Here is a 26,918-nt window from a genome sequence, read left to right as displayed (position 1 = left end):
CGGGATGCACCGATAAAAACGAATTCTGCGGTAAAAAGAGGGCAAGGAGATGCAAATTTGGCAGACCTGTTCTGCGGGGCTGAACAATAAATTTCTGGCTGTGTAAGGGCATTCTTCTTCTGAGTGCAAGAGTCGAGGCTTCATACGAAAGAACAAGAGGGTCTGCTAAGTAAATGCAAAGTGTTGTGACGTCATCGCTTCGTCATCGTGCTGTTGGCGAGGGCCAACGCCTTCATGCCGTCGTCATTATTTTACCGTCGTCATCGTTATCATCGTTCTTGACATCAATCTCAATGGTCGGCTACAGCGGTTATGAATGACACTTAAAAGTACAATAAAGGGGAAAACGTTGTCGGAGCTCTTTACTGGTGTCAAACTCAACGACCCTGCCAGCATTGCCCCCATCTAAGCATCAGAAAGAGATCTCGAAGGCTACGCTTCTAAACGCTGCACACACCGGAAATGATTGCGGAACCGGAAAGACGTCACAGTCACAATGTTTTAGACATGAACGACTAGTAAATTGTTATCCTATAATACCAAAATCAATATTCTTTACCATAAGAGAAGGCGTAATAACTACGAAAATGGGAAAGACCGAGAAGTGGGTGGCGCCTCATAGATTTCGATTGCCTATGCTCAGGCTCGTCAATTTCTTATTGGCAAAGATGCAGCATATTGCGGCCTAAAAGAACCAAATCAAGTATCGCGAGCTGAGCTACATTGGTTGAAGTAAAAAAATCACTACTTTGAGCTTTTTGACATACCACGGACGAACCAGCGTGGTGGTTTCGGCGCAATATGCAAAAAAATTTAAACTTTAACTTTCACTGACCTTTCTAGTAATGAACCCCTTCCACAGATATTAACAAGGGTGTAATTTTGAGAAGATATTTTGCCCGTCGAAATTGAGTGAGTGTTTTTTCTTTTCTGTTCCTTTTACGGGGCCTCCATATCAGTGGCTCCCTACAATGTCCAGTTACGGAGAGCGAACAGGAGAAGGAGGAGGAGCAACGAGCAAGAAGGTGCGAAGAGAACGAGGAGAACACGAGGCGCACATGCATTAAGGGGAACGAAGGAACAAGAACAAACGAATAACGAAAGTCACCCAAGAGTCAGCACTTTACGCTCCGATTCCGCAGTGCCTCAGTCGCCGGGCGCGCGCGCGCGCGCAAGTAGCAGCTGCGTCTTTGCGTCCTGTATCAGATGTTTCTCAGTGCCGTTGCACAGCTCCTCGACGCACCTGCGCCATAGCTGACCCCTGCGTGCATGTGCCGAGAAAAGGGGGGGGGGGTCTCTAGCTCTATTTGTATTGCAGACATGTCGCGCCTTTGCGGACACTCACAATGCCTTCTCGAGTGATTCGCTCATTGTTCGACGAGCGAGTGTGCTCAACTGTTATTACTGCTGCTGCAGCCACGGCGAGGGCGATCCGTAGAAAAGAGGAGGGCAGAAAAAAAAAAACGAAAGCGGTGTCGAAGTGTTGGATTCTGCGGCCTGGGTGTCAGGCTGCCACCCCACAAGCCGCGGCTCTGGGAGAGTGAAGAACAAACAAAACCAAAACAGTCTATGGCGTCCGTCAAGTGGTGGATGCTGGCCTTGGCCGTAGCCTGCGCGCTTTTGCAAGGTGAGTTACATGGTTCCGAGTATGAGCGATGTAATTTTCGAAGATGGATTGGATATTGATTGACACTTGAGCGTGGAATTAAAGAAGGTAAAGTGTAGTCGCTCATCCTACATACTCCATAAGACAAGATATAAGCGGTCTAGACAGAGCAAGATTACATGAAGAGAATGGCTTGGGCTACAATGGGATCTATTAACGATATTAGAAAATGCGCGGATATGGGCCTTTATGGTAGGAGTAAGCTAACTGGATAGCCTAGGCTCACAAAAATGTTGCTGCTGCCAGATTACGATACATAGACAACAGGATCGACGGTTACTTTCGATGGCGATACCACGGCGTGCAACAGCTTAGTCGAGCGATTGTGTTGTCGTCGAGACGTGGCTATGGCGCTAAGCACAAAACATCGCAGGCATCATGTGAGGCTACAGAAACAGACAAAGATGGACACTTATGCGCATTGTGAGATTAAAGAGATAATTTATAGTCGATTTATGACTATTCGGAAAGCGGGGAACGACGCCTGTGATTATGAAGCGGAATGTTTTGCTGGCAGACACATAGAGTCGTGGCATCGTTTGGAAGTAGGCCTACACACATATGTGCTACTTACATGCATTTATACTCCGACTGTCTAGTGAATGTAAATTGAGGTGCTCCCTGTCATACAGACCACAGGTTTCGCCAGTGAGAGTGAGTTCAGGGAATGCGCAGATCATGGAAAAATTAAGCTTGTTCTCAGCATTTGTGCATAACCCCTAGTGAGAAAGACATTGCGTAAGTCGCTTGCTGATCTAGGTATCTGAGTAAAACAAGTGCTTTTTTCCCATTGTATTTCGCAAACGTCACCACACGTGCACATATGCCAATAACACCACCATCCTAAATTTTGGCCAAGTCCTTCATTAGAAGAAGTTTTCAAGCGAACTAGTGTTTGCACAAGTGCCTTACCCAACGTATATCTCTTCGAATACAGACACGAAAGCACTAACGGAAACGTTCTAAATGTGTTAGAGCATGAGATTTAGCGGAAAGGTCATTAACACGAGTAGTCTGATAATGTGGGTGAGGTCCAGCAGCAGCTGTCACTTAGCCGTTTCATTTCGCATGCTTTCGCTTTGGATCGCCACATTGCTATAAATAACCCGAGGCGCCTGTGAGAGAACTCTCATTGTCTCCATGTATAGCAAGCCGGTATTGTGCGACAGTTTGCTTCCAGTGCCAGCTTTCGCGGTTTGAACGCATGAAGTAGCAGGATACGCTGGAATGAGTTTAATGAATAAGGAACTTATTATATATCTGACTCCTGTCACAAACTGCAAAGGGACCTCTGCGCCTAATAACTTATGTTCTCAATGCTGTAGTTGGATTCTTGCTTTGAATAATAAAATATGAAGGCAATCCAAAGAGGTTTTTACGCAAAAGCACCTATATGTAAGAGGTGTTAACTTCTACATGGCGCCTTAATTTTGAGGCGGTAGACAGCTCATTTATTGAGTTCCAGTAGCTTTAGTCCTTACACTGTCAATTAAATTACATATGAAGCTGCCTACTTCAATAATTTCAACAGAAATTGTTGATGCAACATGAAAAACATAAAATTTGAGAGAAGTCTTGCAGCAGATGGTTTTATCTTCGTAGGAACAGAGCTGCAGAAATAGTGTGACAACTTCACGTGCCATACTTCAAAGCCTTCGAATATATATATATTGTTGCAAGCACGGGGAAAAGGGGTTTATTCAGGCGTGCGAGAGCAGGAACGGCAGGCTACGAACAACAGGAATGGCCGCTGCACCGTCTTCGTTCTCCTCTTCCCCTCTCTTCTTGATCCCCGCGTCCCTTTGACGCGCTTGGACGTAACATACCTCCCCTCGCAGACGAAGCCCCCTGGGCGAGTCAACTAGCTTGTCGTGGCGTGCATGATTTCAACCGTGCGACATGTGCGACTTGTGTCCTAGCAGAACGTCTACCAGTGTTCGTGAGGCGCGCGAGAGTATAGTTCACTTCGCTGACTTTGTCGATGACAACATACGGTCCATCGTAGTTTGCCAGCAGCTTTTGACACAAACCGCGCTTCCTTGTGGGAGTCCAAAGCCAAACGAGATCACCAGGGTTATATGTAACTGGCCGATGTCGTGCGTCGTAGCGGGCTTTGGAGTTTTCTTGTGATGCCAAAGTCCGAAGACGCGCAAGTCTCCGAGCCTCTTCAGCGAGGCACAGCGTATCGGCGACCGTAGGATTGTTGTGGTGGTAAAAAGGGAGGACAGAGTCGAGCGTATACCGGGGCGGCCGAGCATATAGAAGGAAGAAGGGGCTGTAGCCGGTTGTCTCGTGCTTGGCGGTGTTATATGCGTAAGTAATAAACGGTAGAACTTCATCCCAATTCTTGTGATCCGACGCAACATACATGGAAAGCATATTTGTGATCGTTCGATTAGTGCGCTCAGTGAGGCCGTTCGTTTACGGATGATATGGCGTCGAGTGCCTGAGGTGCGAGTGACACAAACGCGCAAGCTCTTCCACTATATCCGCCGTGAATTGACGTCCCCGGTCGCTTATGATAACACCAGGTGGTCCATGTCGTAGAACAATAGCGTGAAGTAAGAAAAGCGACATTTCGGTGGCAGTTGCTGATGGTATAGCCACCGTCTCGCAATAGCGTGTGAAATAGTCGGCGCAGACAATTATCCAGCGGTTCCCCTTAGATGACTTTGGAAAAGGGCCTAACAGATCAATTCCAACTTGCCGAAAGGGTGAGCTGGAAGGCGGCACAGGTTGAAGGAGACCAGATGGGGCAGTGGTTGGGCGTTTCCGACGTTGGCACTGTATGCAGCTGGCGACATAAAACTCAACCGAATGTCGCATCCGGGGCCAGTAAAAGCGTTCTTGAATGCGATAAAGTGTGCGCACAGTGCCTAAGTGCCCGAAGGTAGGGTCATCGTGCATAGCCTGAAGGATTGCTGGCCGGAGACGCTCCGGCACCACTAGAAGGAAGCGTGCACCCGTGCTGGAGTAGTTCCTTTTGTACAGGAGCCCGTCACGTACACAGTAGCTGCTTGTTGCACTTGAATGGGCAGAAGTAAAGAGTGGCTCCAATTTAGTGTCTGTCCGTTGCTCTGTTTTGAACGCATCGATATCTGGAAAAGCGGGTGTCACAGAAGCGACGAGATGATCAAAATCGTCTGCGTCGCAGTCTGTCGTGGCAAGCGGCATACGGGAAAGGCAGTCTGCGTCCGCGTGTTTTCGGCCACTCTTGTAGGAAACAGTGAAGTTATATTCCTGCAACCTCAAAGCCCAGCGCGCAAGGCGACCACAAGGGTCGCGAAGGTTCACGAGCCAGCACAGGGAATGGTGGTCTGTGACGACTTGGAATGGGCGTCCGTACAAGTACGAGCGAAATCGCTGAACCGCAAAGATTACAGCGAGGCATTCTTGCTCTGTGACCGTGTAATTCCGTTCAGGTTTGCTTAATGAGCGGCTTGCATAAGCAATCACGTGCTGACGGTCGTCATAGCGTTGGACCAATACGGCACCCAGACCAACGCCACTAGCATCTGTGTGGATTTCTGTCGGCGCAGTAGGATTGAAGTGGCGAAGGATAGGTCGAGAGGTTAACAGGAACTTCAGCTGACGAAATGCAGAATCGCACTCGGGTGTTCACTCAAACCGTGCGTCTTTATGTAGCAGATTTGTCAGAGGATAAGCGACGTCAGCAAAACCAGGAATAAATCGGCGAAAGTAAGAGCAAAGACCCAGAAAACTGCGAAGTTGCTTCACTGAGTGCGGTGCACAGAATGCCTCGACAGCTGCCGTCTTGAGGGGATCAGGCCGGATACCGTCTTTGTCAACAAGATGACCCAGCACAAGGGTTTGACGGTCACCAAATTTACATTTCTTGGAGTTCAGAACCAGGCCGGCGTTTTTGATGCAGTCGAGGACAATATCCAGGCGCGTATTGTGCTCATTGAATGTGCGCCCGAATATAACAACGTCGTCAAGATAGCACATACAGATGTTCCATTTTAACCCACGCAGAATGGTGTCCATGAACCTTTCAAAGGTTGCTGGAGCGTTGCACAACCCAAATGGCATCACATTGAATTCGAATAATCCATCCGGGGTTATGAAGGCTGTTTGCTCTCTGTCTGTCGGGTGTATCGGGATTTGCCAATATCCTGAGCGCAGGTCCACTGAAGAAAAATAAGAGGCCGAATGAAGGCAATCGATTGCATCATCAATCCGGGGCAGCGGGTAGACATCCTTCTTAGTCACGGCGTTTAATCTTCGATAATCGACGCAAAATCTCCAGTTACCGTCTTTTTTTCTGACAAGTATGACCGGAGCTGCCCAAGGACTCGAGGACTCTTGTATTATCCCATTTTTCATCATGTCACTCACTTGTTCCCCGATTATCTTGCGCTCGTTAGGCGACACGCGATAAGGCTTTTGCCTGATCGGGCGCGCAGATCCCGTATCGATAGTATGGCGCGTTCGTGACTCGGGAATCGAGAACGCTTTGTCCGGCTGCGCAAAGTCAAACACTGACAGATGTTTAGAAAGCGTATCCACCAAGGTATGGCGCTCCCTTGTGCTGAGCGACTTGTTTATCATAGACAGAAGCTTTTTGTCTGAGACTTGGCGAAGGTCAGCAGGTTCACACGGCGAGTCTGTTAGTACGGCTACGGACGAAGACGTGTATTCTGTAAAGTAGGCGAGTTTCAAGCCGTCTGGAAGCAGGACGGGTTCTGCCGAGCAGTTGGCCGTCCACAAGCCAGCACGCCCATTGCCGATGGATACCACACAATGAGGAACAAAAACGTTCTTCTTCACACAATTTAGATGCATTGGCTCTATGGAGGCATCGAAACTGTCTGGCACTGCACCGCGACATACAACCGGCACGCACACCGAGGTGGACGCAGGCACAACAGTATCTGCAGACACACAAAGTTCACCTTGACTGCAAGTCTCCTCTAAGAGCCCGGACGAGACATGGCCATCGACGCAAACTTCCCCCGTGCGACAATCAACAGTCGCACCACACTGCCGCAAAAAGTCGATGCCCAAAATCACTTCGTGTGTCGATCGGGGAATAACTACAAACTCCGTCGCGAAAACTCCACCAGCCAAGGACACTTCAGCAGTGCACACACAAACAGGGCGCAACGACTCGCCGCTCACTCCACAAAACGTTGCAGCCTGGTCCCACGGAAATACAACTTTGCGCCCCAACCCCAACCCCAAACCGAGACTCATTACGGATACAGTTGCCCCGGTATCCACTAAAGCCATTGTAGGAACACCATCCACAAGTACATGCACTTTGTTCTTAATCATAGCAACTGCAGGGGGCATTTCTGTCGATAGCACGTGTCGAGCGACCTCACCCCCATCGGCCGCGCTAGCTAGTTTTCCGGTTGTGAAGGCGAGGCTGAGCGGCGCACTGGCGATGGAGATTGACGTAAACGCGGTGCACGAGAAGTTGGCGGTGGCGTCAAACTCCTGTCAGATGCCGGCGAGCGGCTCCGGAAGCTTGTCTGCCAGTAATCGTTGCCAGGAGGGATGCCAGCTGACCAAGAGGTGGTGCATGGCTGTTGAGCTGTCCTCGTAGGAGGTGTGGTCCTTGTTGAAGACCCCGATCGACGATTCCACGTTGTTGGGCGACGATTGCAAAATCTCGCTATGTGGCCCGCGACACCGCATTGGAAACACACCGGCAGATGCCGCAAATTTCGATGTTCTTGCACGTAGTCACGCATGTTGCTGTCGACTGCATAGCCAGCAGGTGGGTCCCATTCATCATGGCCAGGCATCGGCCGCCCGGAGGCGTGCGTGCGGCGAGGGCGTTGGTCGTAGTCATGATCTTGATAGCTCAGGGTCCCTCTCGTTTGTGGGGTAGACCTATACTCGACGGTCGCTGAGTGAACCGTGGGTTGCCATGCGGTCGAAACGGCCGTGTTTCGCATCTCGTGTGGTAAGTACGCACCAGCGATGCCGGGTGTGCAACGGTACATCTCTTCCCGATGGAGCAACTCTTCGCGAACAATCTGCCGTATTGTTGATGGAAGGTCAACACACGAACTCGGGTCTACACTTGCCACCGTTGTGACATTAGCCAGGCGACCAAACTTCGGTATTATCCGTCGCATCTTCAGCGTCTCAAAGGTCCTGCAGTGGCGAATGACGTCAGACACGGAATCCAAGCTTTCTTTGCCGATCAAAAAATTGTAGACGTCTTCGGCTATCCCTTTCAACAAATGTCCAACTTTGTCCTCTTCGGACATTTGAGAGTTCACTATTTTGCACAGTTTCAGCACTTCTTCGATATAAGTCGTACAGGTCTCGCCGGGAATCTGAGCTCATTGCGAAAGCGTCTGTTCGGCACGTTTCTTTTTTGCGCTAGAGTCTCCAAAACACGCTCTGAGCTCCTCTACGAAAAGCTCCCATGAAGTGAGCGTGTCTTCGTGATTCTCATACCAGACGAGTGCTGTGTCGGTAAGGGAAAACACAACATTTGACAACTGTGCGGTCGAGTTCCAAGCATTAGATCGGCTCACCCTTCGGTAGTTTGTGAGCCACTCGTCGACATCTTCTCCGGCTTTTCCTCCGAAAGTGAGTGGCACCCGGTAGTATTGCCACGGAACGCCAGGTGCTGGCCTTGAAGCCGCGTCAGAACCTTCGGGAATCTGGCAGGCGTATTCAGTCATGTCAGGTGATGGTGGCGGAAGTCCGGCAAGTCGACGGCTTCGGCGAAGTTGTAGCAGCGTAGGCTCCGTGGTTACGAGGTGTACCCCGCACCGTCCACCAATTTGTTGCAAGCACGGGGAAAAGGGGTTTATTCAGGCGTGCGAGAGCAGGAACGGCAGGCTACGAACAACAGGAATGGCCGCTGCACCGTCTTCGTTCTCCTCTTCCCCTCTCTTCTTGATCCCCGCGTCCCTTTGACGCGCTTGGACGTAACAATATATATATATATATATATATATATATATATATATATATATATATATATATATATATATATATATATATATATATATATATATATATATATATAAATATATATATATATATATATATATATATATATATATATATATATTTCAGATATTTAAAATGAGCCATGACAGCAGACAATATTGATGTGTAAACTTTGTAAACTTGTTTTGGGTGCGAAAACATTATTTCATCATGGGAACATTAAGAAAGTACAGTTTACACTATAACGTTTCTTGTGGAACTGTGTACTATACATCACTTTTCAAAACCCCCTCCCACATCACACCCACTCCAACTGGATTGGGTTGCACGACTTTGACACCACTTTTTCTTCTGAATTAGAACAATACAAGAAATAGTCACTTCCATTTTCTTATTTGTTTTAAACTGCACCGATTTCTACAATGACTGTCAAACCTTTGTACAACAGACCTGGTCCTATCGACCCTTATCATTAGAAGTTTTTTTAGGGCAGGTGAAGTTCCACCAAAATTCGCTGCATAGATGATGGAGGAGAGCGTCACTTTGTTTTGACAACTATTTTAGTAGACAAAACACATGGCCACACGCTGAAGCTTCTTCCTAAGCTGAACCTCAAAACGCCATGTTTGGTGTTCCAGGAAATTTGCTGCGACCGATGAAACACAGTTTCTACTTTTTATTCTCGTAAGCAGTAGAACAATCGCACTGAGTTAAAAGAAACCTTGTTGCAAAGCATTTTCTTCGAACAGACATATACATTAACTTGTACACACTCTACAAATATATTGCAGATTTATGTTTAATATCTTGACGCAAGTACCTGAAACTTCCACGCTACCTTAAAGCGTTTAACCTAAATATTGACCACGGGTACTTCCAGTTGAATATGTCTAACTTTTTTGCAGAATAAGCTGTATGAAGCGTTCCTTGAACTATGTAAAGTGTTTTCTGTGAACCACTGGTAGGGAAGTGTGTTGGCGGTTTTATGGCACAACGCTAGGAAAATGCAGTGCCGGAGAATGTGCAAAAGGTAAATACTGGGAGTTTTAAGAAATAATTCAAATATTTACGGAAATTATTATTATATTTTACACTGTAGCTAACCACCTTTGATACTTTTGCCAGTCGTTGACGTTCTCGCAATAAAAGTTCACCAGTATCGCTTTTTATTTTACCCATTTTACAGCTGCAACGATCTTGCAGGTTTGCCCGGTGTTGCTTCAATAGGGCAACATTGTGAAATATAACAACGTATGCAGGGAAAAGTTTTCGCGCCAGTTTCCACGACCCGCAAACAATATGTGAAACGTATTGCGATCAATGCATTGGCGTAATATAAAGGACTTTTACCTCAATAGAGGCTTGCACTTGGTGCACTTGAAGTTTAATGCAATGCCTTGGCATAACATAAAGGACTTTTACCTCAGTAAAGGCTTGCACCTGGCGCACCAGAAGTTGCATGCAATGCCGCATACATCCACCTGCTGTATTTTCTTTTCAAGGACAAATTCAAAGCAGAGAGGATTAAAATCACGACGGGTACCTTCCTATATATTTCCTGCTATGACAAATGTACGCCATTTTAGCAAGCACACAGAGAAGCCTACCTCTGGATCTTGAACCTTGTTGATGCATAGCCTCTGAAAGAGAAGATTGTTGCATTCGGCGTGGTGCCTATGGTTGCTAACGGAAGGTAATGCTGATTCGGATTTACATAAGCATACTGGGACCCAAATATGTACATAGAAAGTGTGCCGTCATCATTCTCAACGGCATAACCATTCTAACGGGCATAAAGTCAGGTATATTTAGAAGAATAACATGCCCTCTCCCAAAAATGCTGTTAATGGTATAACCATTCTAATGTGCATGAATTGAAGTACATTTCAGGAATAAAAAAACTCTCTTCCAGGAACATTACCTTACCTTTGCCTTGCGTGAACTCTACCAACCTGGTACATCTAAGCTTTGTAATTTCACCAGTCAGTGTGTGTCTTTGGCAGAAAGTGCGAAACACAGTACAGGCGCGAATGCGTGCTTTCATAGTGTAGCACCTTTCTTGATCTTTACATATGGACATGGAAGCGCGCTGTGAATAAGAAAGAATAGACTGTTCGCGCCTTTCCTGGCGGGATTATTCGTTTTGTGGAAACTTAGCTTTGTTTTCTAGAGTTGTACTACACTGACTTCAAAGTTAAAATTTTATTTGTCTTGAACGCTACTGCGGGCCTACTATTGGCTTCACGCTGGCGTAAATAAACGTGTTTGAAAAAAAAACCCCTCAGAAATAACACTGTGGAATAGCAATATGGCAGCGTATCATCGGACCTGAAAAGAAAAAAGGAGTTCAGCAGAGAGCATTTGGATTGATGAACAATGAGCTAGCAAGCAAAGCGTTACTGTGAAGCAAACGTTTCGACAAGGAGATTCGTATTTGAATAGAACTGGCAGAATAGAATAGAAATGGAATGCTGGCATAGAACATTAGAAAAGCAATGTGTGACACAAGCGTATCAAAATAAAACAATAAGATGACGATTGTTGTAAAGGAGTACTTGTTATTATAAATAAAAGAAAGTACGCTGTGAGGTTGGTTTTTGCGAACTATTTTATGGCAGGGGTTACAGTGCTCCAACGTTAGCGTGCACGTTTGGTACAATTAAGTTGCTGCACAAGAAGTCCTTCATAACCTAATGTGCAGTTTACGCATGTTAAACACTTCAATTTAATTTCCTGTTGTTGCTTACAGAACTGCTGTAAAATGTTCTGAAGTATTAAAAATGATCCGTGACTAGGATCTACTTTATCCTGTTGAATCCTTTATTTGAAAATGTACATTTCTAGGTGATTTAAAAATTTTCTCCTGTCATAATACTATCCTTGCCATAGCATTTTTATCGCTCGAGGGTGCCGTGTGTGCCCGATATAATTGTTCGTAATGCTTTGTTAGCAATTATTTAGCAGGCATTTTATCTGGATAGAGTGGTTGTTCTTTACGCTATTGCAGCCACAGTTATCCCGTTTATGTGAGCGAACAGTTACATGAGTTAGGAATGTCAAAAATGCAAACAGATCGTTTAATTTACCTCAACTCTTTCTGGTTTCATTAGTCGAACCAGGAGAGCCCATTTCAGAAGGAATGCAGCGCAGATATACTTTTAGGGATAATGGTCATGGTGATCAGCCACGCAGCCAAAAAGGCAACTATATTGTGTTTCGTTCGTTCACTCGAGCAGTAGTGTGTCATCCTCTTTGTTGTCGTTTTTAACGTTACTGCATTCGGTGTCATTATAAGCTTTGTGATATATATATATATATATATATATATATATATATATATATATATATATACATATATATGTGTGTGTGTGTGTGTGTGTTTCCATAGATTCCGCGTTGCCAAACTAGCCCGTGCTTGTGTGGCCACAACATTCCTGCTAAAGTGCGTCTAGCTTAGATACGAGATGACAGGAAACGCTATGGTGCGGGTTCCGGGTGCCAACTTTCATCAGGTGCAATTTCGTTGAAGAGAGGGGTTTAATATCTGAGGTATATCTACGAGATAGCCAATGCCCAAGCAATCGGCGGGCAGCCATCTTCTATAACTTTTGGAACGGGAGAGCTTTCATATATAACAAAAATAATTCAATTTTGTTTGGCATAATATTTCATCTTTAATGCACACAAGCCACATTTACTTATATATATATCAAAACGTTTATTTAAAAGAAAAAAAAAATGCAGAAAGCGAGTGGGTGGAGCCCCTAGTCCAGGGCCCCACTGGCTTGAGCGGTCCGCCGTGCTTGGCCGAGAAGCGCTAGTTGCATCTCCCGATCCTCGCTGGCGAGCCAAGTCTCCCACTGCTCCCTTCCGGAAAGTTTGCCGGCTATTTTTGGTGTATTAATTTTGGGTGGACTGTTCTGGCAGTCCCACGTAATGTGGGCGAGAGTTGGCCGGCCTCCGCACCAAGGACAGCGAGCGCTGTACAGCGTTGGGTGAATGGCAGTTTTCAAATAAAGGTTTGGAAATGTGTGCGTCTGTATTCGGCGCCAGTCATAAGAGTCCTGCCTGGATAGGTCAGGGTGTGGTGGACTGTACTTTCTTCGCTCGCGCCGCTGGTGCTCAAGGATGTCTCGTGGTAAAAAGGGGTTTTCGTCAGAGTGGTCGGCCGCTCGGTTGACAAAAGCACGAGCTGCGCCGTCCGCTCTCTCATTGCCCTCGAGTCCTGCGTGACCCGGGCACCAGATGATCATGTGTTTCTGCGTTAGGTTGGATCCTAATAGGTGAGTGGTGCTGTGTGGTAGCCTCCCGGTGAGGAATAGTCTACATGCGACTTGCGAATCTGTAAGAGTTATCGACGATTGTCCCAGAGCGTCCTTAGTTTTAATAGCTAGCGCGATGGCTGAAGCTTCTGCGGTATTCACAGATGCAACTCTAGCCGTGGCACAAGTCACAAGCCCTTGATTTGCGGCCGCTCCTACCACTGCGAGGGCGTATTTGTATGCACCACATCGAGCGACATCTGTGTAGACTGTATCCGGGTTTCCATCGAATTGCTGCATTAACTTTCGAGCTCGAGCATTTCTACGTCCCTGGTGGTATTTTGGACTCATGTTCTTAGGGATTGGGGCTACTATGATCCTTTCACGAAGGACTCTTGTCAGAGATTCGAGTTCTTCTCCCGCATACTGTGGATGAGTAGGGTAACCCACGCGGCAAAGTAATTTTCTGCCAGAGGTGGTTAAGCTAAGCCGTTCCCGTTGAGATATGAGCGTCGCTGCCCGTAGCTCCTCGTAGTTATTGTGGATCCCGAGGGCCAGCAGGCGTTCAGTAGAGGTTCCCTGTGGTAGGCCGAGAGCCGCTTTGTACGATGTTCTAATCAACGCATCTAGGGCCTTTATTTCTGTTTTCATGGGGTCCTGGAAAGGGAGGCTATATGTGAGACGACTTAGCACAAAAGCCTGGATGAGCCGGATCGTCTCTGTTTCCTTGAAACCTTTTCGGTGATAAGTTACTCTACGGATCATACGAGAGATTTACATTTACTTAGTTTTCTCGGTTTTCAATACGCTGCGTATCAGAGAGACAAAGTAGGCGCAGCCTGGAAGCTTTTGTACTAATAGCGGAGGGCTACCGGTGAAAAAGGTGTTGAATCACAAATATTATTCATGTTCGGTCTAATAATGAATAAACCGTGTGTACATGTCATATCAGGTGGCGAGTTATTGCGGATTTTGTGACGTCGCCTGAAAGACAGTGAAGTTGCTTTGTCCCAAAAAATGTGCGGCTAGTCGTATAGGGCGAATTGTAGAAATGAAATACGAACAGTTTGGAATACTCTTACGTTGTAGTGCCCCTGAAGACAAATTTTCGCACTCCCTCCTCGAAATAGAACAATAATATTTGTTAGAACCAATGCCTATCTCATGTGAAACTACGTTCGCATTCTTGCCAAGTTGTACGAAAACTTGGACAATGAATGAGAATTGCTTTGCAAGGGGCATTAGAATTTAAGTCCGAAATTCAGCAAATAAATTTAGATTGGTTCAATGGTTGTTCAATGAGGGCATGTCAGCATATATGACAAATATTTGCATAGCTAGACGTGGGCCAGCTTAATTTATGCGTGGCGTTTGCTGAACCTTTTTTGTTTCCCACGACAAGCCCACCCGTCTAATAACGCTGGCAAAGTGCCGTCTGATACCGCCGACGAAACGTGAATTGAAAACTATTTGAAAGGAAGTGGTAGCATTTCCAGCAGCCCAGAGTTTACGACGCATACCTGCAGTTTACTCCGAACGTTCAACTTCGAAAAGAACTGCTGCGATCACGCCCGTGTGGCATGACGACGTTACAGTTATTTGTAGGGTAACCCCCCTCTCATTGCGCCACAAACTGCGCAGGCTGCGTGCAGGGAAATTTCCTGAGCCGTTTCCGTAGCTGCGTGCTGCCGCACGAGAGACGGGCCCGTCTGTGGGAGCGAATGGAGCAGTACTGCATCGGCGGCCGCCACCTGGAGTACCGGCGCCGGGCGCAGCGCTGCATCTGCCAGCCCGGCTACTACCGCGACGAGGAGACCAACAACTGCTACGACGCGAGGCGCTGCGGCCAGTGCGACATCTCCAAGCACGAGCGCTTCAACAGCTGCGTGAACGACTGCGAGGCGGTCTGCGGGAAGCGAGTGATACAGCAGTGCGACAAGCCCTGCGTTCCTGGCTGCGAATGCATGAAGGGATACATCAGGTATAACCAAACACTCCCTTCCTTCGTTCGGTCCCTTAGCGGGACAGCTCCGCATGCACTTAAACGTATGTGTACATTTTATGGGCAGTTTGCCACTGTTAGGAAATTAAAACATATTTCGCATAATTACTGGATGGTTCCGCTTAATCGTTCTACAGAAGGCAAACAGAATTATTTCGCTGCCTAAATTAAGTTTGAGTAAGAAATTTTGACCCGTACATATTCAAATGCATGAAGAATGAAAAGAAAACAAGAAATCTGACGAGAGGACCTATTTTTGACGAAAGCCATGAAACGCCTGACAGCGATTTCTCCGTGAAGATAATTTCTGTCCTTATTGGAGCAGTTCCGACACTGTGTCCTAGTGTTCTTTTTTATTTGCTTAGCTTCGACCCCCGCACCACTGCAGGAGCAGTCGCCTATCACGTAGTGGGTTCTTGTGAGACACATTCTACCTTTACAACTGCTGATGCTGACGACCCAACGGAACTTGAACTCCGCGCAATAGTCTGGGCATTAGATATAGTTTCAAGCACCACGCAAGCAAAACACATCGATATATACACCGACTCTCAGTATGCGCTGCAGGCCTGCAAGTCGCGCCACACAGTATCATCGGAAGCACTCCTCGTCAAGCAGGCCTTCAGGTGTGCGGAGGCCCACGGGGTCACTGCAACACTTCATTGGATCCCTGGTCACCAGGGCATCGAGGGAAATGAGAGAGCCCATGAGGCGGCGCGCGCCCTTCTTTCCAACCGCATCGTCTCCCGGGATCCTTCAGAAACCCTCACTACCAGCACAAGCAACACGACAAATGGAGCCCCGTATGACCCAGACAGAGCTCTGAGAGCAGCAGCCAACTGACGCAAGAGGGAACTCCGTGCGAGTGTGCCCTCAGACCCAGACCCACTTCCAGCGGGTCTTCCCAGGTCGGGGCAGGTGCTGCTGCATAGGCTCCGTTCCGGCTTCGTCCTCACACCGGATGTGCTGGAGCGGTGGCGACAGTACCGGCCACGCCGGGAAAGACGCCCTCCATCTCCGTCTCCCAACTCCCTTCCATCGCAGGAACCCGGCCATCCCACAGCCTCCGTGGACCAAGAAGCGCTCCAGACGCCACACAGGTGCCTTGACTGCGACATGGCCACGCGGCCATCCACAGCCCATCTGTTTTGGGAGTGCCAGCGACACGCTCAACAGTGGGACCACCACCTGAGGGTGGTGCGAGTGTCGTCCTACGAGGAGTGGATTAGACCGGCAACTGGCTCGATGGATTCCGACAGGGCCATTCTGGACTCGCTCTTGGCTTTCGCCAAGGATGCGCAGCTTCTAGGATGGCTCTGAATATGCCTCCCCCCTCCTTTTCCTATTCCCCATTATAGGCCGTCGCTCTATCCCTTAATAAATACATTTTGTCATCATCATCATTTGCTTAGCTCCCCATGTTTGCGAACAATGTTGGATTTATAAACAGCACAAAAACAAAGGAGGACACGAATGTTTGTGCTGTTTATTTGTAATGGGGACAGCCTGAATGTGGTATAAAGAAGATCACTTATGGGTTCTTGCAGAGCTCTGCTAGCAAACGTAGCATGGTAGGTGTGCAGATCCAATATACATCTTGAAATATATGTGAAGAAGTGGTTCGGGAAGCGGTTCAGAGCTTCCGTTGAAAAACAGTATTATGCAGATGCAGTTCACATGCTCTAATCTGAGAAGCAAAACTTTGGAAAACGGTCAAAAAAATACCGTGCAACTGGTTACATTCTGCACAGTGTCAGCGATTACGCGTGCCAGTAAAGACTGGCAAGGCGCGGGGAGAACCAACATGTCACCCACGCGGCCGCGCATTATGCTGTCGCCTGGATTAAGAAATCTATTGAGTTTTGCATGGCGAAACCACTAAATGAATATGGAGCATGCTGCAGGCAGGGATTCACGCATAATTTTGACCCGCCTGGGGGTTTTTAATTCGAAAGCATTAGATGCCCCATTGAGAGAAAATCCGTCGTAGTCGGCGCGACCGAGAGATGGTACCGAAAATGGCCGGTGTCACAAAGAGTTAAAATACGCGAAGAAAAGTTCAGATTGATGTGAAATTTCCCAGGGAGGTTCCTGTAAACATAGTAAACTAATGGCTTTGAAAAGAGAAATTGGCACATTTCGGTCAGGATGGCAATCGAACCCGGCCCTCGGGGTGCGAGATGAGCATGATTCGCCAAGGCCACGGTGGCTCAGTGGTTCTGGCTGAATAAAGAGTGTCTCGTTTCGTACGGTGCTCGCGAAGGTGTTTATGAATATGCTGCAGAAGCGGTGTACCGCTGTCAGGACGAGTTCTCGAGCCATGCCCTGGCGGCATCTTCCAAGCATTAATACACATGACGGTGCTTGTCGCGACAGTTCCAGTTGTTGATCATAGAAACTCTTTCATATTTTTCCATCTTGCTTTGAGGGTCTTCAAGCGATGATCCTCAGAAGGCCGATGAGCCCCTGTTTTGCTGCAGCACGATCAATGTCAGCAGTACCCGGGCGGTCGTGGGAGTGAACTTCCTGGTCTTCTCAGGAAGGTGCTCGTATGGCGACAGAAATCATTGTAGCCTGCCCGCAGCTTACTGATGCCCTTTTCGCCACCGGACCCAATTCCCGCGGCCGGCAGGTTTGTGAAAGCATTCAATGCGCCCTCAATGCTGTCGAAGGCTTCCTTTCCGGCATAGGCCTCAATCTTTCGCCCTCCAAAACCGAGGCCCTGCTCGTACACGCTCGTCTCAAAGCACGCTTCGAGGTTCCTCGTCTCAGTCTACGCGGCGTTTCTCTCCCGTGGGCTCGCAGAGTTCGGTACCTTGGCGTCCTAATAGACCACCGTCTTAGCTTCAGGTCGGCTGTGACCGCTGTTCGCAAGAGCGCCACTAAAGTTGCAAGCGCCGCGCTTTCACTCCTAGCTCGAGGCCGCGGCTGCTCTCCGCAACTTGCTCTCAGAGTGTACAATGCGGTCGCGCCCTCGAGAATCCTGTACGGTCTCCCCTCGGCTTCTCTCAAACCTGCTTTGTGGCGGTCGCTTGACCTGCAGCACAGAACCGTCATCCGCCAGATTTGTGGCCTCGCGCGCTCTTCGCGAATAGGTCCCACTCTGGCTGAAGCCAAAGACTTCCCCCTCTCACTCAGAGTGGAAAAGCGCACCGTAAACCATGTAGAGCGCGTTCAACGCCCGCCGCAGGGGCAAAAGCTCGTAACACGACTCCACTCCCTCCCCCATTCCGGCATGGGACGACGAGCAAGGGAATTTCACTCGCTTGTGAAAATGCCCCCCGCCTGTGGCTGGCTCCCGCCCCTTCCCTATCGCTACCACCCGCTTGACATCCGCACGACAGTACCCGGGGTGAAGAGCAAGCGGGACACTCCCACTTGCGCGATTCTTCAGGAGGTCACCGCTACCTTTGATGAGCGACTGTCGGGTCGCGTGCTGGTTTTTACCGACGGCTCCGTTCTTAATGACGGCTCCTCATCTGCTGCATGTGTGATTCCTGAACTCGCGCTGCATAGGGCGTGCAGCCTCTGCCGCGGCTGTTCTTCAACCCTCGCCGAACTCGCCGCCCTTAATCTGGCTGCAGATCTGCTTATCGAGCGGCTCCCCCCGTCAGTCGCCGTACTCACGGATTCTCGCGCGGCGCTACTCACGCTCGCCAAAGTGGAGAGAGGCCCCCTCATTGCGCAACGACTTTCTTTAAAGTTTAATTATGCGCAAGAAATGGGCTGTGATCTCATCTTCCAACGGGTTCCCTCACATGTCGGAATCGAAGGCAACGAGCAAGCAGATCACCTCGCCAAAGAGGCTCACTCTCATGTCACGCAAGTTTCCTACTTCGTCTCGCTGTTTGTCAATGCACGCCAACTGGTAGCAAATGCAGTTAGAATCAAGCACCCGGACAGTCGCGTCGCCGCCGGCGATCCACCCCGGCCGCTACCGAAACTCGGACTTCCTGGCGCCGATGGGGCCCTTTTGCTCCGCCTCCGCGTTGGTTGCTTTAACACAGCAGAGCGGATCTCCCGCCGTTGAGGCGCAATTAGTCCTGTCTGCCCGAATTGCTCTGCTGGCGTGAACAAAACTCTGAGCCACATCCTTCTCGATTGCTCGGCATACAGCTCCGCCCGTGAAGACTTAATCGCCGCCTTTAAACGCCTTGGTCTCCCCACAGCCCGTCCAGAGGACTTCCTGTTTCCCAGGGGTTTTACTGGCTTACTCAAAAGAGCCTTCCCGGCTCTCGTAGAGTTCTTCGAGGCCTCAAACCTATACACGCGGCCATAGGCCCCGTTTTTCGCTTCTTTTATTTTGTCCCCTTCGCGGACTTACGCTCGTCTTCTTCCATCTTTATCTCTCGACATTCTTTTATTCCCATTACCCTTCCCCCGTGAAGTACTGTTGAGGTGACCTCCTAAGTGAGAGACAGTTACGGTACTGCACTTATCTCTTCTTTTCTCATTCCAAAAATCACTTACTTACTACTAGTGGCGCTACCATTCTAAACAAGAACTGAGTTCGTACGGGGTCTCTCGTACAACATGGAAAAGTACCTCTTCGAGATGTCACGTTGAAGCGACAGTTAAGAAACAGACAGTAAGAAAACTTTGAGTAAAAAATTGCATATTTTATTGGGGCAACTTGTGCGCAGGAACAACAGGTGCCACTCAAAGCACGATAGCACCAAGGCACCGTCATCGGTAGAGGAAGTATTATCTATGGGTCAAGCGCATCACCTCTTTATCCATCACTTCTCGTAGATCCAGGAATGCAAACCCGATTCGCATCACGCATGCAGTCTGATTAGACAAGAGTTATATTGACCGTTTAATTGCCGATGAGGAAGCTGTAACTCAGAACGCGGGTGCCGCGTCGTTCTCCTCGATGAAGTTGTATGTGCGGATCGCCGATTCTCACAGAGACAGCTAGGAACGGTAGCGGTGTGAGTGTGAATTACTGTGGTTGTAAGGTTTTCTATCTGTGATTCTTGCGATGTCAGATGACAAAAAGTCAACGGGATACCATTTTACTGCTTTCGGCTACAATAAATGTTTTTTAGAAGGGCACGTGAAGTGCATCTTCAGCCGCGGTTATTCGTAGACTTCCCCCCTTTGGTAGTAGATAAGCCTCGTCTTCGAATTACCAGCATAAACAGAAAAGACTTGATTCTATCAGCTTCGTCTTGTGTATGTTCAGAAGATTTCGTTTCTAGTTAGCGCACGTCGACGACCTCAGCACTTATTATCAGTCTGGGATATTAACGAAGTGTGCGTATTCGAGTGGGTCAACTAGTGTGCATAGTCAACTATTTCTACGCCCACTTGTATCAAAGTCACTATCCTGAAATTTTTTCTAAGATTATCACGTTTGGAAAACAATGTTCTAGTTGAAGTTGATCGGGGGCGTATATGAAGACAGTACGTGCCGTTGTTCTTGTCAGTTTTTGTTCTGTAACCAAAGCCTTGACTACCGTCTGCCCATTGCCCCTAGTTCAGATGGGTCTCTCCCATGGAGAGCCTCTCCCGTGCTTCTGAAGCTCGCCGGCAAGTGATCTGGCTGACGACACGCAGTGCGCGCTGTATTACTTCAGAAAATAAAGTTCTTGCTTCCGAGAGCGGTTTCTTGCTTTTCAGTTCTCTCGAGTAGGAGAATCGCCCTTGCTGAGGCACCACTCGAGACGTAAGATTGTGCATATTCTTTCAAAGCGTTGCGTACGTCTTGTTTAACGTGCTATATTCACGGCCGCATTCATCAGGTCGCTTTATTGAGTACTCCGTTTTAACAGCTTTTCCAGTCGAAGTATTTTACACTTCTATTTTGCGAAGCTTGAAGTCCTGGTGGCAGGTAAACAATGATTAGAAAATCGCACCATGAAAAATGTTAGGAGCGCGGAAGCAAGCAAAACGTGTTTAACCGGAGTTTCGCTAGCTACCTTGATTTGAATTTAGCTGGTGATGGCACACGGCATGCCACACGGAGACACCTGGGCGAGTTGGTATGGTAACATAATCTTGGATTGTAGCACGAAGTGACACAGATGAAAACTAGACGGAGACAGGACTAGCGCTAAATTTTAGCAGACCTGAAGGCTAGACATTAGTAATCACATGTTGCAGGTATGTTGTGTATCGACAATGCTCAGACTTAACGCGCCTCCTAGTCCGATCATGGGCAGAGCTGTGGCGACGTGTGTAGAACGGCCGCCAACATTACGGCTATATCTACTCGCAAAGCTTAGCATCAACACGCTAAGAAGTTTCCCAATCACGAAGATTTGTTGACACGTATCGGGAAAACGCGAAAGCTTGCCACTCATTCTAAACAGCGCTTTCACTATGCACCCTGTAGCGCTCACATGCCAGCATGGCACCGTACGATAGATGACACTGTGGTCGAAAAATGGTGGCGCCGCTGATAAAACGGCCTACGAAATTGGCGGTAACGTTCGAGAGAGTTCCAATACATGAACGCGCGTCTTGCGACTAGCGATAAAATTTTGACAGCCATTGACAGGGGAAAACCGCTCACCGATAAACAAGCAATTTGTAGTCGTGTAAATATTCGCCAACTACACGTACGTGATGATGCAATTATATACGCGATCTAGGGTCAGTTTTGCGAGGTACTAGAGCCTTGTACTAGAGCACTGAAACACTACGTGCGCGACAGTACAACGAAATACTACTTTGTGCCGGCCGACAGGTTCTCCGTGCAATGAATACAAAACCTCGAACAGATGTCTGAGGAAATGGGCCTAACAAGTCTCTATATATCAGATAATAGTGCCAATAGAAAGCAAGAAAACTTATTTGCGTTAGTAAATGGTTTCATTAACGCGTCTGTGAAATCGGCATGGCTTTCAACCTTTACCTATCGCCTTTATATCCCTTTTACTCTTGAAATCAGCCTCCAAGCTTTTTTTACGTGACTCATGCCCCATGAGAGGGATATTTGAATTCCACTATATACTGTCGAGCACGCGCTCAACTCAGAAAATGTGTAGCCGTGGTAGAAGCATTAAGATGGGGGCAGAACGATGGGGAGCAGTACGGGTGTTACCTCACCATATTTTGCTCTTGATTTTGTACCATAGCGGGAATCACTCATAATGGCGCAGTGCACAAGAAAGCTTGGGTGCTTTGATTAGGTCACCATGACAAACCCCAGCTAAGCAGTAATATTTTGGAGCCACCTGTTGTGATCTATGTCATAGTGGATATGTTGCTTTGTGATGTGAAAAATGTATTATTAAAAGCCATCAAATACAACGTTTTGTTGCAATGTTCAAAATCGTTATCGATGCCCCCATCAGCATTTCCAAACAGAGAATGATTTTGTTTGCTCCAGCGGACCTAATTATCATGGTTCAGTTTATGCAGGCCTAACAATACTAACGCTGGCGTTCTTTTATTTGCAGGAAGTACAAGAAAGGACCCTGCGTCCCAATCCAGACCTGCCCGCCGAAATGTCCAGCTTACATGACATTTGAGATGGAGCGCGAACGCTGCCCTCGTGTGTGCAACGTGGCTCGCGAAGACAGCTGTTCAGAGACGAACGAAGGACCCGGCTGCTCCTGCAAGAAGGGCTTCGTTCTCAGGGCACCGTTTGGAACCGTTCGCACCCGCGTTTGGTGCATACACGAATCCATGTGCAGTTTCCCTGACGAAGACAAAGGCTCTGACAGAAAACCTGAAGCGAAGAGAGACGAAAGTGTTAAAGGAATAGGCGATGGAGCGAACAGCTTCTGGCGCGCGAATCAGGGCCAGCAGGACTTGGAGGTGTCGGTGCCTAAAAAAATTGACCATGACTTGTTTTTTGGAAGCGAGGGATTTCCTACTCAAGGAGGCTTGGGTCACAAGGAAGCTCAAGGTTTGCAATTGGGTCAAGACAAACAGCACCTATATGGGGGTCAAATTGTTCAGGGAGAAGTTGCTCCTGGCAGTGACAACGTCTGGGGCTGGAACAAGGGTCAAGCTGGCTTGGAAGAGTCGGTACCCGACAAAGTTGACGATGATTTGTACCAGGACACTAAAGGATTTCCACCCTTCGGAGATTTGGGCAAAAGAAAAGGCCAACGACAAAATCTAGGTCAGGAAGAAATTGGCGTGAAGAGTGGTCAGGAAAGTCACGGAACCGGAATTTCTGGAAGCGGCAACTTCTTGGGATGGAACAACGGCCAACGCGGCATTGAAGGTTCTGTGCCTAAAAAAAATGACGAAGACTTGTATCTCGATGTAGATCGGTTTTCTAACCTCGGAGACCTGCGTCAGACCACTGGCGAAGGCTCACAGCTTAGTCAACAGCAAGTTGGTCTCAAGGGTGGCCAGAGTGATAATGAAAGGCAAGTTTCGGGCAGTGGCCGTTCCTGGGGCTGGAATAAGGACCAACCTCACTTGCAGGGTTCCACAGCAAAACAACCTGACAATAATTTGTATCGGGGCGCTAAAGGATTCCCTCCGGTAGGACCATTTGGTCTCGAAAATGGTGAAGTCTCAGCGTTCCACCCTGACGAAATTGGTTTTAAGGGTGGAGAAGGTGGCCAAAAGGGAGGAGCTTTAGGTAGTGAGAATATTTGGGGCTCAAGCAAAGACGAGGGTGGCTTACAAGACACTATACAAGAACAGAACAATAATAACTTGTATGTGGGTGCTAAAAGGTTTCCTACTCTTGGAAATCTCGGTCATAAAAATGGCCTGATTTCAGTGCTGAATCCTGAAGAAACTGGTCTCGAAGGGGGGCAAGGAGTTGAGACAGAGGAAACTTCTGCTGGCAACAATATTTGGCCCTTGAACAAGGGGCAGCCGGGCTCGAAAGAGACTGCGCCTAAAGGGAACGATAACTTGTATCTGGGCACTAATGAATTTCTTTCTCCCGGCGAATCGGACAGTACAAAAGATCAGGGTTCACAGCTGCTCCAAGATTCGTTTTTGGGAGACAAACTGGGAGGTACTTCTGGTCAATGGAAAAAAATTCATGGCGACGAAAAGCTTTCGGGTCTGGGAGGCCTGAACGACGGGAAAGGTCCGAAAGTAGACACGGAGGATTGGTTATCAGGGCAGCAAGGCACTGAGGCCATCCCTGGCCAAGAAGGCGATGAAGGCCTGATGTCGAGCAAGGTGGTTGAGGATTGGATTCCCGATGAACAAATATTGCAGAAAGGGGGCAGTAAAAAAGGTGGCCTACCCAGTAGCGTCCAAGAAGAAAGCAATATTCCCGGTGTCGGGGTACCGGTGGTGAAACTACCTGATATAAGAAAATTAGGCGGAACTGGTCCTCCAGCTGGTATTGCCGGTGTCGGATCTCCGGTAGGGGAACTTCCGAATATTGGAGGTGTTAGTGCAAAGGGGATGGCATTCGGCCCGCACCTAAACTCTCAGAACATGAACAATGAAAATTCTCCTGGACAGATAGAAATATTAGGCTATGGCTCAAAAGGTGGGAAAGGAGGTCCGCTTCAAAGTGGCATAGAGCAGAAAACCGCTTCTGTTGATTTGCTGCAACAAAACGAGGCGTTCCCCAGGCATCTACAGTTTCCAAAAGCAGCCGTTTCTGTTCCTCCTTCTGTTCCCCCATTTAGTTCTCTTAATCAAGAAAGCCAAAACACAGTGAACAATGAGAATTATCCTGGACAGATAGAAATATTAAGCGCTGGCTCTAAAGGTGGGAAAGGAGGTATGCTTCAGGGTGGTAGGGAGCAGAAAGCAGCCTCTGTTGGTTGGCTGCAACAAAACGAGCTGTTCTCAACGCATCCAGAGTCTCAAAAAGCAACCATGTCGGCTCCTCTTTCTCTTCCAACATTTAGTTCTCTTAATCAACAAAGCCAAAACGCACATTTCATACGCCAAGGTTCGCAAACGCATTACGCCAACACTGCTCAACCTGATGCGGTTGTGTGGACACAACAAAAGCAGCCGTCGTCAAGGCTTCCACAGTTGCAGAGAGCAACTGCTCCTTTACGTTTTCCTAGTGTCACTGTTGCCTCTACTAATCAACAAGCAGAAAGCACAGATATCACGGGTTTCCCAGGTCGAGGCTGGCAAACAGGCCGTGGCAACACGGCACAACCTGGTGCGGTTGATTGGACGCAACAAAACGAGCTCTCGTCGGGAATTTCACAGTTTCAGAGAACAACGGCTCCTGTTCCAACTTCTGGTGCTGATTTTGGCCCTTTTAATTCACAGAATGAGGCCATGGATATTACAGGCCAAGGCGCACAAATGCGTCCAAGAAACACTGCGCAACCTAGTGTAGTTGACTGGAGACAACAAAACGAGCCGCTTTCAATGTTTCCATCGTTTCAGACATCGACGGGTGCTGTTCCTTTCTCGGGTGCCAATGTGGCCTCCATTCATCAAGAAAAGGAAGGCACGTATTTTACAGGCCAACCCTCGCAAGCACGTCCAGCCAGCGTGGCTCAACCCGGCGCACTTGGTCGGACGCAACAAAACGATGTATTCTTAATGCGTCCACAATTTCAAAGGCAAACTGCTTCTGTTCCTTTTTCTGGTTTCAGTTTTGGTTCTCTCAGTCAAGAAAAACAAAGGACGGGTTCCACAGACCAACGTTTTGTTCCTTTCTCGGGTACCACTCTTGGTGCCCTTAATCAACAAAGCATGCATTTCCTAGGCCAAGGACCTCAAACGCCTAGTGCTAGCACCGTTCAGCCTGAGGGGATTGACCGGACACCGCAAATCACGCTGCTGTCAAGGTTTCCAGAAATTCAGGGTGCAACGGCTTTGGTTCCTAGTTCCGTTGCCGCTGTGCCATTTGTCAAGCACCAAAACGGAAGCACAGATTTCACAAGACAAGCTTTGCAAATGCGTCACGTTGGCATTGCAAAACCTGGTGCGATTGAATCGGTGCATAAAAAGGAGCCGCTCTCAAGTTCTACAAAGTTGCAGAGAGCGCCGACTTCTGTCCCTCTTTCTAGTTCGACAGTTGGTCTAAAAAATGTACAAAAACAAAACATGAACATTCCACACGAAGTCTCGCAAACGCATCTTCGTAGCATGATAAAACTCAGTGCAGTAAACGGGAGAACACAAAACGAGCCACTTTCAAGGCTTCCAGGGTTGCAGAGAGCAACGGCTGCTGTCAAATTCAGTGCCACCGTTCGTTCTAAACGTCAAACAAAAGAAAAAACAGATTCGACAGGCGCGGACTCGCACACTCGTCACCGTCGCACGCCACACGCTGGTGGGGTGAATAGTAAACAACAAAATAAACCACTGTCGCATGTTCCAGAATTGCAGAAAGCAACAATTGCTGCGCCTCTTTCTGGCACCACCGTTGCTTTCAAGAATCAGCCAGGAGATTTGACAGGAAAAGATTCGAAAGCCCGTGATGGTAACACGGAACAAACTGGGGCAGGAAGCATAAAACCAGGTGAAGGCGCGGCCGGTGTTACGACTAATCAAAAAAGGAACGTATTCTATAGGATTATTAACTCTGGTGTGCAAGTAAGAAGAAAAACTTTCCGTGGCCTGCCGAATATCTTTTCCTTAGGCCGCTTGTTTCCGTATTTTTTGCCTGTAGCAGGTACTGCTCAGCTGTTAGCTGGAAACTATCCAAGCGGCTATGGAACTTACACTGCACTACAACAACCATTCTATGGAGAGAGTCTGATACCGAGTGGATATCCAATGTTCTATCCCGGCATCTATGACCCAATGACATAAATTTGGGCCCAGCGCAAGCAGGCAGCGGATGACCTTCTAACTCAACAGCAGCCTGTCATGGAGAGTGAGAGTTCATCTTCGCCAACCTATCTGCCTGACCACAACCATCAGCAAGGGAGGAGTGAAGTTGCAGGAGGTGGAGCAGCAGGAGCCGGTGCTTCTGGTGTGCCGCATAAATTACCTGTTGGTGTTGTGCCAGCAGAAGAAAATTACGCTTTTGATGACCGTAGTCTGGACTCTTCGTAGCATGTAGCTGGCTGTTCGCCATGACGCAAACAAACCATGGCACAAACAACCCCAGCAGAAGTGAAATGCCGGCACCAAGCGAGTTAGTCTGGTCAGAGTTCTGATTGTAGTATGGTGGTGAATCTGTTTA

At 48.1% G+C, this 26,918-nt stretch overlaps 1 long non-coding RNA gene across 1 annotated transcript; it reads left to right on the top strand.

Annotated features, from left to right (window-relative positions):
• The first annotated feature begins 1,302 nt into the window (after positions 1-1,302).
• LOC139050378 (uncharacterized) lies at positions 1,303-26,918 on the top strand. Its single transcript, XR_011508854.1, has 3 exons — positions 1,303-1,627; positions 14,512-14,851; positions 22,282-26,918. It is a non-coding gene; the product is annotated as an uncharacterized lncRNA (long non-coding RNA).

The sequence above is a fragment of the Dermacentor albipictus genome, chromosome 10 (genome assembly GCF_038994185.2).
Source record: "Dermacentor albipictus isolate Rhodes 1998 colony chromosome 10, USDA_Dalb.pri_finalv2, whole genome shotgun sequence".
NCBI lineage: Eukaryota > Metazoa > Arthropoda > Arachnida > Ixodida > Ixodidae > Dermacentor > Dermacentor albipictus.
This window is presented reverse-complemented; position numbering and strand designations above follow the sequence as displayed.